This window comes from Kogia breviceps, chromosome 6 (assembly GCF_026419965.1).
Source record: "Kogia breviceps isolate mKogBre1 chromosome 6, mKogBre1 haplotype 1, whole genome shotgun sequence".
Taxonomy (NCBI): Eukaryota; Metazoa; Chordata; class Mammalia; order Artiodactyla; family Physeteridae; genus Kogia; species Kogia breviceps.
Genome location: NC_081315.1, coordinates 2,033,086 through 2,049,955, shown reverse-complemented (window position 1 = coordinate 2,049,955; position 16,870 = coordinate 2,033,086). Strand labels below are relative to the sequence as shown.

Genomic DNA, 16,870 nt, shown 5'->3' with positions numbered 1-16,870 from the left:
GAATAGGTTCTGAGGAGCTTAATTCCTCCCTCTTTCTTCTTTCACCTTAAAAACATGCATACAAGAAGCATCCTTCTGTGCTGCGTCTCTATGCTTTATGCTTTATAAGAAAAACAGAACAGAAAGCGTATCTCTTGAGTGCAGATGCCCAAGAAGAAAAAAACAGGAAGTAGCTGGCTACCCATGACCAGAGTAATAATGGGATACAATCAGGATACAGGGAGAAGATGCTTCCCTGCCAATCAGAAGAGGGCTCTCAGCAGAGCCTGACCGTGCTGACACATTGATCTCAAACTTCCAGCCTCCAGAACTGTGAAGGAAACTAGTCTGTGGTGTTTTTGTTATAGCAGCCTGAGGTGACTAAGAGAATTGTATACAATGCTCATAGCAGCATTGTGTATTAAAGTCCCCAATTGGAACAACTCAGATATGTATTAATATTAGAGCAAATAAGATTGTCATGTAGGCATAAATGGAATACCACAGTGCAAAGAATAAGAACAACATCTATATGCAACGACTGAATGAATTTCACAAGCAATATTGACTACAAAGAAGCTGATCATAGAAGAATAAGAACTATGTAATTCCATTTACGTAAGATTCAAAAACAGACAAAGCCACACACATACATTGTATATTTATGCTAGTTTGTATGCATGTATGTATGTATGTATATACCTGTATATATATATGTGAAGAAGGGGGTGTATAAAGTAAAACTGTGTGAAGCAGTAACAGAATGATATTTCCTAAGTATGTGTATAGATGTATGTGTATATATGTTTATGTAGTGCATTTATATGTATATATGTGTATGTATGCATTTATTTTAAAAATTTTTTTATTTACAAGTTTTAACAAATGTACAATTTTTTACATGGGTTGCTGTGTGAAGTTTCATTTAGAAGAATGATAAGTGCACAACAGGTGACAATGAAACATTAGACCAAACATCTACAAGCCTCCTTCTATGCTGCTACTTACAGGTACTGATTGTCTAAAAGTAAAAATATCCAAGGAAAAATTGCAAACGTTGACTTTAAGATTTTTATAAAACTGAAAGGAAATAAAAAACGAAAGCATGCAGCATTAACACAGGATTTGAGTGGAAAAGAGTTTACCATAGATATGCTCCCTTCCATGAGTTGATTAAAACTCTAAAACAAGATGTGGGATTGTAAATTTTTTTCTTTTCTGGAGTAGTGCCGCCCTTTCAAAAATGATCTCCAACCTTCCCTAGCCTCAAAGCTAGTGATTTTTTCCATTCTTCTGCTCTCACACATCTTAAAAAAAAAAAAAAAAAAAAAAGCAGAAACCCAGGAAACGTCAATATTCTGAAACTTACGATGAGTGTGTCCAGCGGACATCTTGCAAGGAGAGGATATGTCAGTTACCGCAATTGCTGCACCCCTTTGGCTGGGCGCTGTAGTTTTTTCCTTCCTACCAATAAAAACCATCTTGTGATGGATATTGGTTAGATCTTAGGATCAGAGCATGTTGAGCTTCCATTGCTCTTTCAGAATGGATGTTTATATGGATTTGTGTCCCTGCTTTTTATAAGCCACATTTAATCTAAATCCAACACAAATGAAGGACCGGTATGTGTATGTGTGTGTATATATATATATTGTTACCTTTAGAGAAAGAGACCTGTGATTAGGAGGTATACAAATTGCACTTTTAAGCCACTAACAGTGTTTTATTTCTTAAAAATAATTTCTCAATACATTAAGCATTAACTTTGTTTTTATTCATTAAAACGATTATATATTTTTTGTGGTGGTATAAATTGCATGCATTTAACTGTATGTATATTACACTGAGTCTGTGTGTTTGTTTTTAAGAAAGAAACCTCCAGGCCTTAGATTGGAGCTTATCTATTTTCTGTTTTCAGCATAGTTCTAAAGGTCTTCATTTTATTCCATCCCTGCCTATGACAAAAAAGAAACCTTTTGTTTTTTTTAAATTTCCAGCATAAGGACCAGATGATTACATTGTAAAAGTTACAGATGAAGGTACAGAGCTACAGAAATTAAGCAGACAGAAGTATACACATGGTACAGTCTGGGAGTATTTAGTATAGACACAAATAGCCTTATAACATTCAACATTTCCTTCCAGAGCAAGTCTTTACACCTGTAAAAATATTAATAATGATCTGTAGTCTTTTAGCAAGGGTTCCATGGCGTGGATCATACAGTGTTTAAGAAGGTCAGGAAACATAATGTATTCTAATAAAACAGCCACGAATATTGTATAATGAAAAGAAAAACCACGAGAGATTTATAAAGGACACGGGTTATTTGAACAATGTAGACTCATGAATATACAAGTTTGGATACCTTAGTACTACTCTCTCTACAGAAAAGGAAATTAAAACCCAGAGTTGAGTACTGATTTCCTCAAGGTCCTTGTGCAAATTACTGCAAAGCTACTTTTAGCTATCACGTCTCAGTTCCCTAAATTTGCACCACCCCTTACCTTATTCCCTCAAATTATGGATAAAGAGTGTGCTATTACATTCATACTTATCATCCTTAAGATACGTAGTAAAGTCAGGAGTAAGAAAATTATGGTAATATTAAGAGGTAATATTAATGAGTTCTTATGCTGCGCTAGCTTCTGTTACAAGCATGGTAGGAATTAATATTTAATATTTGTAAATATTGATTTAAATTATGAATTTAAATGTAAATTAAATTCATTTAAATTATTTAATATTCATTAAATATTATTAAATATTGATTTAATATTTGTAAAAACTCTGTGAATTAGTTCATCAGTTATCTATTGCTCCAAAACCAACCAGCTGCCAAACCTCTGAAGCTTAGAACTGACATCATTTTTCTCTGCCAGCGATCTGTTTTGTTTTTAACATCTTTATTGGAGTATAATTGCTTCACAATGGTGTGTTAGTTTCTGCTGTATAACAAAGTGAATCAGCTATATGTATACATATATCCCCATATCTCCTCCCTCTTGCATCTCCCTCCCACCTTCCCTATCCCATCCCTCTAGGTGACCTCCCTGTGCCTTCCCTGTGTTATGTGGCGGGGCAGGACAAGAATAAAGACGCAGACGGACTTGAGGACATGGGGAGGGGGAAGGGTAAGCTGGGACGAAATGAGAGAGTGGCATGGACTTATATACTCTGCCAGCGATCTTGTGATGTAACAACTTGAGCTGCTCTCTTGGGACTGCGGTGATTACTTTCATTTGTGGTTTGACTGAGGCTGTTTCGGTTAAAACGTCCTCACCTGTGTACCTGGTGGCTGGTGCTGGTTGTGAGCAGAACTTTGTGAGTCCAGGAGGCAACGTGGGACCCCTCACACAGCAGCCGTGTCCCCCAAAGGCAGGCTCCAAGGCACAAGAGCTTTTTATTCATGGTTGGATGCTGTGGATAATGAAAGCAATGGGGTCCCTAACACAGGATTCAGCTTTCCTAGAATGCTACGGGCCAGAACCCTGTTCTTTAGAAAATCAGCTTTCTTTAACCTGTTCATTTCTGTGTGTTATAACTATGTCCTTTCGCTCTTTGACTCTAACAAGCGCAATGTTGAATTTATCAAACTGTCTCAGTTTTGTTGAGTGAAAAGTCTTTAAAAATGTTTTGTTTATAATTTAAAACATTGCTTTGTTTATATTCTTTCAGAGAGAAGAAGGAGCTAGCCTATTTCTGTGGCTGTTACGCTGGGCTGACAGTAAAGAGCACATGAGACTTGAGGGAATGAGGAAACCCCAGGCAAACAGGAATCAGGGTAAGGGGCTTCACATCCAGAGCCTTCACGTTCAGAATCTCCTCTCCACCCAAAATTAGTGTCCAAATCATAGAGGTATTTTGCTTTATTTTGCTGAGGATAATTGTCCTCATTTGGTCAAGAAACCCTTCCTTTCTTTTGTAAAGATTTCTGGCACAGTTTAATCCAGTCTATAAGATCAAGATAATTCTCAGCAGAGCTTTTAGTCATTGGACTGAATGAGTGATATGTCAGCTTGATAGATTGATTGTAATCGATCAAGCCACTGTGTTTAGGTCATTTTTAGTCCGATTGTCTTTTCAACTCTAATGAACATGGACAGAGCTATAGGGAGACAGAAGTTGTTTCTGGGGTTCAAGAGGGTGGCTTAGAGGGATATGCACTCCCTCCCTCTTGCAACAGCACTGGAATCACAACTGCTGACCACTCATTGACAGGAAGACACTGGAACTCACCCAAAAAGAGACCCCACATCCAAAGACAAAGGAGAAGCCACAGTGAGATGGTAGAAGGGGCACAATCACAATAAAATCAAATCCCATAACTGCTGGGTGGGTGACTCACAAACAGGAGAACACTTAGACCACAGAAGTCCATGCACTGGAGTGAAGGTTCTGAGCCCCACGTCAGGCTTCCCAACTTTGGGGTCTGGCAATGGGAGGAGGAATTCCTAGAGAATCAGACTTTAAAGGCTAACAGATTTGATTGTAAGACTTTGACAGGACTGGGGGAAACAGAGACTCCACTCTTGGAGGGCACACACAAAGTAGTATGTGCATCGGGACCCAGGGGAAGGAGCAGTGACCCAGGCCTACCTGAGAGACCTACCATAGGAGACTGAACCAGACCTACCTGCTAATGTTGGAGGGTCTCCTGCAGAGGCGGGGGGTGGCTGTGGCTCAACATGAGGACAAGGACATTGGCAGCAGAAGTTCTGGGAAGTACTCCTTGACATGAGCCCTCCCAGAGTCCACCATTAGCCCCACCAAAGAACTGGGTAGGCTCCAGTGTTGGGTGGCCTCAGGCCAAACAACCAACAGGGAGGGAACCCAACCCCACGCATCAGCAGAGAAGCGGATTAGTTTTACTGAGCTCTGCCCACCACAGCAACAACAAGATCTACCCACCACCAGTCCCTCCCATCAGGAAACTTTCACAAGCCTCATAGATAGCCTAATCCACCAGAGGGCAGCCAGCAGAAGCAAGAAGAACTATGATCCTGCAGCCTGTGGAATGAAAACAACATTCACAGAAAGATAGACAAAATGAAAAGGCAGAGGACTATGTACCAGATAAAGGAACAAGATAAAGCCCCAGAAAAACAATTAAATGCAGTGGAGATAGGCAACCTTCCAGAAAAGGAATTCAGAATAATGACAGTGAAGATGATCCAGGACCTCAGAAAAAGAATGGAGGCAAAGGACGAGAAGATGCAAGAAATATTTTAAAAAGACCTAGAAAAGTTAAAGAACAAACACCTAGAAGAATTAAAGAACAAACAAACAGAGACGAACAATACAATAACTGAAATGAAAAATACACTAGAAGGAAAAAATAGCAAAATAGCTGTGGCAGAAGAACAGATAAGTGACCTGGAACAAAAGGTGGAATTTACTGTTACAGAACAGAATAAAGAAAAAAATGGAAAGAAATGAAGACAGCCTAAGAGAACTCTGGGACAACAATAAATACACCAAAATTCGCATTATAGGGTTCCCAGAAGAAGAAGAGAGAGAGAAAGGACCAGAGAAAATATTTGAAGAGATTATAGTCGAAAACTTCCCTAACATGACAAAGGAAACAGTCACCCAAGTCCAGAAAGTGCAGAGAATCTCAGGCAGGAGAAAACCAAGGACAAACATGCTGATACACATAGTAATCAAATTGACAAAAATTAAAGACAAAGAAAAAATTATTAAAAGCAATAAGGGAAAAACGAAAAGTAACATACAAGGGAACTCCCATAAGGTGAATAGCTGATTTCTCAGCAGAAACTCTACAAGCCAGCAGGGAGTGGCATGATATATTTAAAGTGATTAAACAGAAGAATCTCTAATGAAGATTACTCTACCTAGCAGGGATCTCATTCAGATTCAATGGAGAAATCATACAGACAGGCAAAAGCTAAGAGAATTCAACACCACCAAACCAGCTCTACAACAAATGCTTAAGGAACTCCTCTAAGTGGGAAACACAAGAGAAGGAAAGGACTTCCAAAAAAAAAAAAAAAACTCAAAAGAATTAGGAAAATGGTAATAGGAACATACATATCAATAATTACCTTAAATGTGAATGTATTAAATGCTCCAACCAAAAGACACAAGCTTGCTGAATGGATACAAAAACAAGACCCATATATATGCTGTCTACAAGAGACCCACTTCAGACCTAGGGACACATACAGACTGAAGTGAGGGGATGGAAAAAGATATTCCATGCAAATGGAAAACAAAAGAAAGCTGGAGTAACAATACTCATATCAGATGAAATAGAGACTGTTACAAGAGACAAGTAAGGACACTATATAATGATCAAGGGATAAATCTAAGAACATATAACAATTATAAATATATATGCAACCAACGTAGGAGCACCTCAATATATAAGGCAAATACTAACAGCTATAAAAGAGGAAATCAACATTAACAGAATAATAGTGGGGGACCTCACTTACACTTGACACCTCACTTACACCAATGGATAGATTATCAAGACAGACAATTAATAAGGAAACATAAACATTAAATAACACAATAGACCAGAGAGATTTAAATGATATTTATAGGACATTCCATCCAAAAACAGCAGATTACACTTTCTTCCCAAGTGCACACAAAACATTCTCCAGGATAGATCACATCTTGGTTCACAAATCAAGCCTTGGTAAATTTAAGAAAACTGAAATCATATCAAGCATCATTTCTGTACACAACACTATGAGATTAGAAATCAATTACAGGGAAAAAAACGTAAAAAACACAAACACATGGAGGCCAAACAATACGTTACTAAATAACCAAGAGGTCACTCAAAAAATCAAAGAGGAAATCAAAAAATACGTAGAGACAAATGACAATGAAAACATGAAGATCCAAAACCTATGGGGTGCAGCAAAAGCAGTTCTAAGAGGAAAGTTTATAGCAATAAAATCCTACCTCAAGAAACAAGGGAAATCTTGAATAAACAATCTAACCTTACACCTAAAGGAACCAGAGAAATAAGAAGAAACAAAATCCAAAGTTAGTAGAAGGAAAGAAATCATAAATATCAGAGTAGAAATAAATGAAATAGAAACAAGAAAACAGTAACAAAGATCAATAAAACTAAAAGCTGGTTCTTTGAGAAGATAAAAAAAATTGATAAACCTTTAGCCAGACTCATCAAGAAAAAGAGGGAGAGGACTCAAATCAATATAATTAGACATGAAAAAGTAGTAGTTACAATAGACACTGCAGAAATACAAAGCCACATGAGAGACTATAGCAAGCAACTCTATGCCACTAAAATAAACAACCTAGAAGAAATGGACAAATCCTTAGAAAGGTGTAAACTTCCAAGGCTAAACCAGGAAGAAATAGAAAATATGTACAGACAAATCACAAGTAATGAAATTGAAACCATGATTAAAAATCTTCCAACAAACAAAAGTCCAGGACAAATGGCTTTACAGGTCAATCTTATCAAACTTTTAGAGAAGAGCCAACATGCATCCTTCTCAAACTCTTCATAAAACTGCAGAGGAAGGAACACCCTCAAACTCATTCTACAAGGCCACCATCACCTGATACCAAAACAAGACAAAGATACTACAAAAAAAGAAAATTACACACCAATATAACTGATGAATATAGATGCAAAAATCCTCAACAAAATACTAGCAAACAGAATCAAGCAACACATTAAAAGGATCATACACCATGATCAAATAAGATTTATCCCAGAGATGCAAGGATTCTTCAATATATGCAAATCAATCAATGTGATACACCATATTAACAAATTGAAGAATAAAAATCATATGATCATCTCAATAGATACAGAGAAATCTTCTGACAAAATTCAACACCGATTTATGATAAAAACTCTCCAGAAAGTGGGCATAGAGGGAACCTACCTCAACATAATGAAGGCCATATATGACAAATGCACAGTAAACATCATTCTCAATGGTGAAAAACTGAAAGCATTTCCTCTAAGATCAGGATCAAGACAAGGATGTCCACTCTCACCACTATTATTCAACATAGTTTTGGAAGTCCTAGCCGTGGCTATCAGAGAAGAAAAAGAAATAAAGTCAATACAAATTGGAAAAGAATAAGTAAAACTGTCACTGCTTGCAGATGATATGATATTATACATAGATAATCCTAAAGATGTTACCAGAAATCTACTAGAGGTAATCAATGTATTTCATAAAGTAGCAGGATACAAGGTTAATGCACAGAAATCTCTGGCATTCCTATACACTAATGAAGAAAACTCTGCAACAGAAATTAAGGAAACACTCCCCTTTACTATTGCCAGAAAAGAATAAAATACCTAGGAATAAACCTACCTAAGGAGACAAAAGACCTGTATGCAGAAAACTATAAGACACTGATGAAAGAAATTAAAGATGATACAAACAGATGGAGAGATATACCATGTTCTTGGGTTGGAAGAATCAGCATTGTGAAAATGACTATATTACCCAAAGCAATCTACAGATTCAATGCAATCTCCATCAAACTACCAATGGCATTTTTCACAGAACTAGAACAAAAAAATTTACAATTTGTGTGGAGACACAAAAGACCCCGAATAGCCAAAGCAATCTTGAGAAAGAAAAACGGAACTAGAGAATCAGGCTCCCCGACTTCAGTATACTACAAAGCTACAGTAATCAAGACAGTATGGTACTGGCACAAAAACAGAAATATAGATCAATGGAACAGGATAGAAAGCCCAGAGGTAAACCCATGCACATATGGTCACCTTATCTTTGATAAAGGAGGCAAGAATATACAATGGAGAAAAGACAGCATCTTCAATAAACAGTGCTGGGAAAACTGGACAGCGACATGTAAAAGAATGAAATTGGAACACTCCCTAACACCATACAGAAAAATAAACTCAAAATACATTAAAGACCTAAACGTAAGACCAAACACTATAAAACTTTTAGAGGAACCACAGGAAGAACATTCTTTGACATAAATCACAGCAAGATCTTTTTCGACCCACCTCTTAGAGTAATGAAAATAAAACCAAAAATGAACAAATGAGACCTAATGAACCTTAAAAGCTTTTGCACAGCAAAGAAACTGTAAACAAGATGAAAAGACAACCCCCAGAATGGGAGAAAATATATGCAAAGAAATCAATGGACAAGGGATTAATCTCCAAAGTATACAAGCAGCAAATAACTCATGCAACTCAATATTTTAAAATGAAAAACCCATCAAAAAATGGACAGAAGACCTATACAGACATCTATCCAAAGAAGACATACAGATGACAAGAGGCACATGAAAATCTTGGCCAAATCACTAATTATTAGAGAAATGCAAATCAAAACTACAATGAGGTATCACCTCGCACCAGTTAGAATGGGCCTCATCAGAAAATCTACAAACAACAAAATGCTGGAGACGGTGTGGAGAAAAGGGAACCCTCTTGCACTGTTGGTAGGAATGTAAATAGATACAGCCACGATGGAGTACAGTACGGAGGTTCCTTAAAAAACTAAAAATAGAACTACCATATGATCCAGCAATCCCACTACTGGGCGTATACTCAGAGGAAACTATAATTCAAAAAGACACAGGCACCCCAATGTTCATTGCAGCACTATTTACAATACCCAGGTCATGGAAGCAACCTAAATACCCATCGATTGACGAATGGATAAAGAAGATATGGTATATATATATATACAATGGAATATTACTCAGCCATAAAAGGGAATGAAATCAGGTCATTTGTAGAGATGTGGATGGACCTAGAGACTGTCATACAGAGTGAAGTAAGTCAAAAAGAGAAAAACAAATATCGTATATTAACACATATATGTGGAATCTAGAAAAATGTTACAGATGAACCACTTTGCAAGGCAGAAATAGAGACACAGATGTAGAGAACAAACATATGAACAGCAATGGGGATAGCGGTGGGGTGGTGGTGGTGGGATGCATGGGGAGATTGGGGTTGACATATATACACTAATATGTATAAAATAGATAACTAATAATAATCTGCTGTATAAAAAAATAAAATAAAATTCAAAAAGAAAAATTTTTTTCTGAATTTTGTCTTTATCATCAACGAAAGATCAGAAATAGAAAATATGAACAGACCAATCACAAGTAATGAAATTGAAACTGTGATTAAAAATCTTCCTTAATAAGGAAACACAGCATTCAATGACACAATAGACAAGATAGATTTAATTGATATTTATAGGACATTCCATCCAAAAACAGCAGATCACACTTTCTTCTCAAGTGCACACCCAGGATAGATCACATCTTGAGTCACAAATCAGGAAAACTGAAATAATAAAATTGTTTAGTAATTATGTGAGGATGATGTAAAGATTAATTTGTTTTTGATAGTAATAAAAGTGAAGCAGAACTTTAAAGTGCATTTTAAGTGAGTGTGGAGACTTAGTGATATGTAATCATTTATACTGTTATGCTTAAAATGCATGAACTAGAATAATGAATTTTAGTAAATAGTCTAGAATAATGAATGATGATATAAAATTTTCTATTTCGGTCACAAATTGAGTGTTCAGTTCTTCCCAATTTATCTTTTGCTTTTTGCTTTTGTAATTTTCTCATACCTTATCTCAACAATATGATGGATGACCTCCTTTCTCTTTGTCTGTCCTTCTGAATTTTTTTTCACGTATGTAAAATCTCCTAGAATGACTAGACTTTGTGATGAGGTTTTCTCTTCCTGAGTGTATTGCGTTCAGGGATATTTTTGCTATTCCAAACTCTTATGTAACTTACACCCAAGGCCAAATAGGGATCACAGTATCAGCTTTATTAATAAGAAAGATTACTGATTTGGAAATGCAGGTTGAACCTAGTGAGGGGCTTTCTACAGCCGTCCCTGAATTGAACTTGTGCACCCAGATGTAGGTGCCACCAGTGGGGACCTTGGGGTGTAGTTTAAGGAGGAGACTAACTAGTCTGCTTGTCCCTTCGGGGACAGGAGGTAGTGAAGAGTTCTGGTCCTCATCAGAGCAAAACAAGCAGCCACAGAGAAAACAATCCCAGAAACCAGGCACGCACCACACACACCTGGGGTTTTCTCCCAATCTCCCATTCATCCAGCCCTACACTTGGCAACAAATAAACATGGAGTATCTTCTGTGTGCCTGGCACTGTGGTATGAACCTGGGATACAGCAGTGAACAGACAGACTAGGTTCTTGCACTCATACATTTTACAGCATAGTGTGGGTCTGGGCCATAAATAAAGAAATGTAGAAGTCATCAGAAGGATGGTTAGAAGAGAGCTGTAAAAAGTAAATTACAATGGGGAGTTAGCCTGATTGGAGGAATGATCCAGCCTAGGTGTTCATGGCAGACCTTCCTGAAGACGTGACCTTTCAGCTGAAGTCTCAAGGACACCTCGGAGCCCACCATGCAGAGATCAGAAGAAAGAGAACTTCAAAGTTAGGAAAAAGCCAGTTCAAAAATCCTAGAGTGGGAACAACAGTATATGTTAATATTACCGACAGATGACTTCCGGTGCTGGGCATGAAAGATTTACTCAACCTGGGTAAGGGATTTGGATTTTTTATACATGTGAGAGGAAGATGTGGGAGAGTTTTTATTAGGAGGTTGATTTCATATTATTTACATACTAAAAAAATCATTCAGGCTGCCTTGAGAAGAATAGATTTTAGGGGGGCTCTAGCACGCAGAGACATGAATTAGGTGCTATTGCAATATTCGAGAGTACGCATGATCGTGACCGGTCTATAGTGGCGTGCTTGGAAATGGAGAGATGGCCCGATCCGAGTGCAAAAAGCTCTTCAGAAGATGGAGAAAAGGGCAAAAGTTTCTCCCTTGCACTCGCTAAAAGGATGGACACTTTGTTGCTGCTTAATAAAATTTAAAAAATTATTGCTGGTCAATTGATACACAGTGGCTGAGGGAAAAAAATGTGTCCATTTCCTCTTTAGCCTCAAATTGTATTTAAATTAAAAATATAAATCTCAAGGAAATATATATAGATATAGATATATGAAAAGTCCAGAACAATGATATGAACAGCATGATGAGATAACTTTCCATTGGTGTATTAGAAATTTTGAAGAATTTCCAAAATATAGGAAAAGTGGAATAAGATCGAAGAAGAAAGCACAGCAGAAAACTTCAGTCAAGGATCCTTGAAATTTAAATCCAATGCTGAAGTAAGAACTTTTCCACTACAAATATCTCAGGGGAATGTCAAGTACAAAGAAAAAAATTCAGGAAATGTGTAGAGTCATTAGGCAATTATCAGAGCAATTAACTGAAAGACTCTATTTTGAATAGCTGAGTCCAATGGGGCATTTTTTATTTTTAAATAGTATGAGATTTTGCAGGGACACTTTCTCCTAGGCTCCAGACCTAAGAACAACTTTGTCACTAAAACTATCTGTTCAGGTAGAACTACAGCCATGCAGTTGGTACCTGCAAAAGGTGCCAGCAGAGCCTGGGATGATCAGAAATCTTTATGGAAGAAAAGTAAGTAAATGTCAGGAGCAGTAGATTCTGGCAATTGGCCCCAAACCAAATCTTCTGTAAGTCCAACTTTTGAAGTGGGAGTTCCAACCCAGGAGTTGCCGTGGCTTGGGAAGTGAACATAAACCAGGTGGCTTGAGTTTTAACACCTAGACAGCAAGTTACCTGTGCACCCTCCCCAGCCCGTTTCTATCTATAAAAATATCCCTTGCAAACACCCTCACATACTCACACGGGAGGGATACGATTTTAAAGACAGGACCTTCTCTTATGTTCAAGAGAACAGGGATTCTCATTTGAATCGGGGAAATATTTAAACTTTTCACAATTTTTAGGAAGCTCAGAATTTCCAAAGATTTGAAAAAAATCACCACAAGGAAGGAGGCTCCTAGCATAAAATTATGTTGGTAATCGTTTTATTTCTTGGTAAAAACTCTTACTGTATCAATGTATTTAGACAACCATTGGTCTTAAAAGTAGTAAATATTTTCCTCATATGTCATTTATATTTTGACTTTGTTGATCGTGTGTACTATGTTTTTATATTTATGTACCTACATATTTCCTTTTCATTGACGGTTTATGGATATAGCATCATCTTCAGAAAGCCTTTTTTCATATAGTCATATACAAATTATCATATTCCTATATTGAGGTTTTATCCCTCTCATTTTAATCCATACTCCACACAAAGCTAAATTTTTTTGTGTGTTTTGTGAAATAATCTACCATTCTTGAAAAGATTAGCATATTAGTGTGATGAAATTTTTTGATTGATTTTTTTTCACCAATTTGTAGTGTCTCATAACATGTAATAAGCTCTGTTTCCTGAACCTACATATATAATGCTTTGTTCTGTTCATTTATCCGTCAGACTCCTTTTTTAGAACCATTTTGGTATCCGAATGATTATCTATATTAACACTTCATTAATCTGTATTACTGAACGCTGTCATTTGTGTTACTATTTTGTTTTTGTTGTTGCTTGATTTCTTGGATTTACTATGTAGACAAACATGTTATTTGCAAATAATAATATCTTTCTAATTCCATCTCTCAGTGTGTTGACATGATTCACAAAATGTTTGATAATATATACTTTTAAGATGTAGTTTTTTCCCTTGATATTAATGCACATTTTTCTAACAGTAGATATGATACGTTGTGTGTTTTATATAAAGAAAACTTTTCTGTTATAGTATATTAAGAGTTGCATTTTATTAATTTATTTTTGAGCAGTAAAATTTCTCTTCATCATTTGTGAATGTTGAATTTTATCAGAAGACACTTTGGATTCTATTGAAGTTATAATACATTTTTTTCTCTTTAATTAATTATTGTAATGAATTGTGTAAATGAATTTCCTAATATGAAATCACTCTTGCATGCTAAACTTAACCCAGTTTGGTCATGGTATATTAGTTTTTAATAACACAGATGGATTTCATTTGCTAATATTTTATTGAGGATTTCTGTGTCTACAACTAAAGTTGACCTTCAGTGCTGCGGCAAATATATACTCCTTGGAACATTGGTTTTCTCTGGTAGCTCTTAAACTTTAAAAAGTTATCTTTTTTCAGTTTAGTTCAGGAAATTCGAAGATTATTATAGGAAAGAATAAATAGTATATTACAGATGTGTGATTAGGGCAAGGCAGTAAGGGAAAAGAATCTGAAGATTCTTCATGTGCATGTTAGAGGTGCAAACACCTCTAACAGATGAATAAAATAAAATCATAACTTAAAAATAACTAAGTCTATGCTTTAAAAAGCAAAGCAATAGTGAGAGATTTACCCTAAAAAAATTAAGATGTGTTATAAAGCCAGAGAAATGACAATCGTGTGGGACAGAGAAGAATATGACAGATACATAAATGCAGTGCCCCAAATCAGACCCACGTATTTATGTGAATAAAAAACCCCTGCACGTATGGTTTTAAATTGTAAAGAAGAACAGCAAAATTTATAGAAAAGACATTATTTAGTAAATGATGTGAAAAAAACCCTGCTACACTATAATATGAAAAATTATTGAGATCATCTTCAAATAAATTATAGGACTACATGTGAAAGTTAAAATAAAAATAATAGAAGAAATAGCAAATAAAATCTTTATAAGCTATGTATGCCAAAAGACAATGTAAACATGCCTTCAAATCGTATAAAAATGTAGATTTTAGAAACACTGAAAGTAATGTAATAGAAATATATATGAGAAAAATATTAATAAAAAATAAATATTTTAATATTAATCAATCAAAATTGACTTTAAGGCAAATCGGGTTATTTGGAATAAAGAGAATGATGGTCCAGAGGAGAAAGCACACTACAAACAGCTAATAGTTTTGAACTCGCTTTGCAGCAACAGTGCTTAGGCAATAGACAACAAAACATGCAGTCAACGATATGAGCAGCATATTTAATATAGTGAACTTATATCTCTTCACATAATGTTTAATACTAAATCCCAAGGAGAGTTATTAAAGCTGTACTTGGGATTAAGAGATGCCAAAAGAAATGGGTAGAAATACCACAATAGGAGACTTTACTATAACTCTCAGTAAAAGGCAGATTTAACAGATAAAAACCAAATATGGATACAGAAGACCTACATAATGCAATCAACAAGATAAATCTTTTGAATAAAAAATAAAAACAGTACCACTCTAATAATAGAGAATACAACTTTTTCTCCCATCCACAGGGAAAATCACAACACTGATTATATTTTAGGTGTAGAAATATTACAAGCAATACCTGCCACCACAATGCAGTCTAAGTAGAAAATATAAACAAATTTTAAAAAGGCCTTCAACCTGGAAATTACAAAACCTTCTATTAAACAAATCTTGAGTGAAGGGGGAAATACAAATTGGAATTGCAGAATCTCTGAAAACTAATGAATGAAAATTACATATCAGAAACTGTAGGCTATTTTAAAGCATTGAAGAAAGAAAGGAAAGTTCATAGCTATAAACAAGTATATCAATAAGTGTGAATGAATGAAAATACTTGAATTAATTTTCCAATTCCATATGCTAGGGAAAAAAAAAACAAGGTAATGCAGTAGAAAGTCTAAAGAAAGAAATAAGGCTTAAAACAGACATGATGTAGATATTAGGTAAAGAGTATATCTAATTATTACATTAGAATCCATTTATTTGAAAACAAGTAGCAAAACCTATGCATTAATTAGGGTTTTCCAGAGAAACAGAAACAAGGATATATATATATATATATATATACATATATATATATGTTTATTTATATTTATGTATATAGGCTATATCTCTTTATAGACAGAGGTTTATTTTAAGGAATCGGATCAAGCAAGTCTGAAATCTCAGGGCAGGCTTGCAGGCTGGACATTCAGGCAGGAGCTGACGCTGTAGTGTGAAAACCAAAGGCTGAAAACAAAGCAGAATTCCTTCTTCTTCAGGTGCCTCAATCTTTGATCCTAAGGCCTTCAATGGATGAGATGAAGCCCAACTGTGTTACGGTAATATACCTTACCGATTTAAATATCAATCACATCTGAAAACTAACTTCACAGCAACATCTAAACCGGCGGTTAGCCCCACAACTAGGCACCATATTCTGACCCAATTGACAGATAAAATTAACCATCATAATAGTCACACAATTGACTTGTTCAAGTAAAAAATATGCAAAATAATAAATCACAAGGCAGGTAACCAAGAGAAGGAATTAGACAACAGCAAAAAAAGATGACTGCAGACTTGATAAAAGGGATATTGCAAATTATGAAAATAATTGTGGAAAGCTAGATTAAATGAATAATTTCCTAATAAAATACAAATTTCCAAAACTGATCCCATGAGAGAGAAAAAGGTTAGGCTAAAAATGTCCTGAAGAAAATTTGGAGTGAGAAACTCTGCCTTAAGAAAGCAGCAGGCTCAGTGGATTCACAAAGGAGCTATAGGAAACCTTCAAAGACGAAATGACCCAATGCTTCATAAATTATTCCACAACATAAAAAAATAGAAAGTTGTCCAAACTCTTTTGTTGAAGCCAGTATCATATTTATACTTAAACTGGATAAAAACAGTACAAACAATTTTTTAAAAGATGGTATAACTGACTCACTTTGCTGTATAGCAGAAACACAACTATACTCCAATAAAAAATTAAGTAAAAAGTAAAAATAAAAAACAAAAAAACGCTTAGTTCCTCTATAAAATACACAAGTGATGTCTGATGCTATGATTGTCATGTGAGAAAACATTTCATATTTTAAAATTAAATGTTGATGCTTTTTTTAAAAAAAAATCTCACTATTGCCAAAAAGATTAGGACAATGAAAATAAACTTATTAAAATGAAAAAAAAAGACAATCAATACAAAAACACTAAATACAACAGAATCTA

General features: G+C 35.5%; 1 long non-coding RNA gene across 2 annotated transcripts in view; it reads left to right on the top strand.

The window, feature by feature from the left end:
* LOC136794338 (uncharacterized) overlaps nt 1–9,981 on the top strand; it is a 134,240-nt gene extending 124,259 nt beyond the window's left edge. For both annotated transcript variants that reach the window (XR_010840948.1, XR_010840949.1), the window contains exon 7: nt 3,656–9,981. This is a non-coding gene — a long non-coding RNA (uncharacterized lncRNA). The remainder of the gene's footprint in view (nt 1–3,655) is intronic.
* The last annotated feature ends 6,889 nt before the right edge of the window (nt 9,982–16,870 follow it).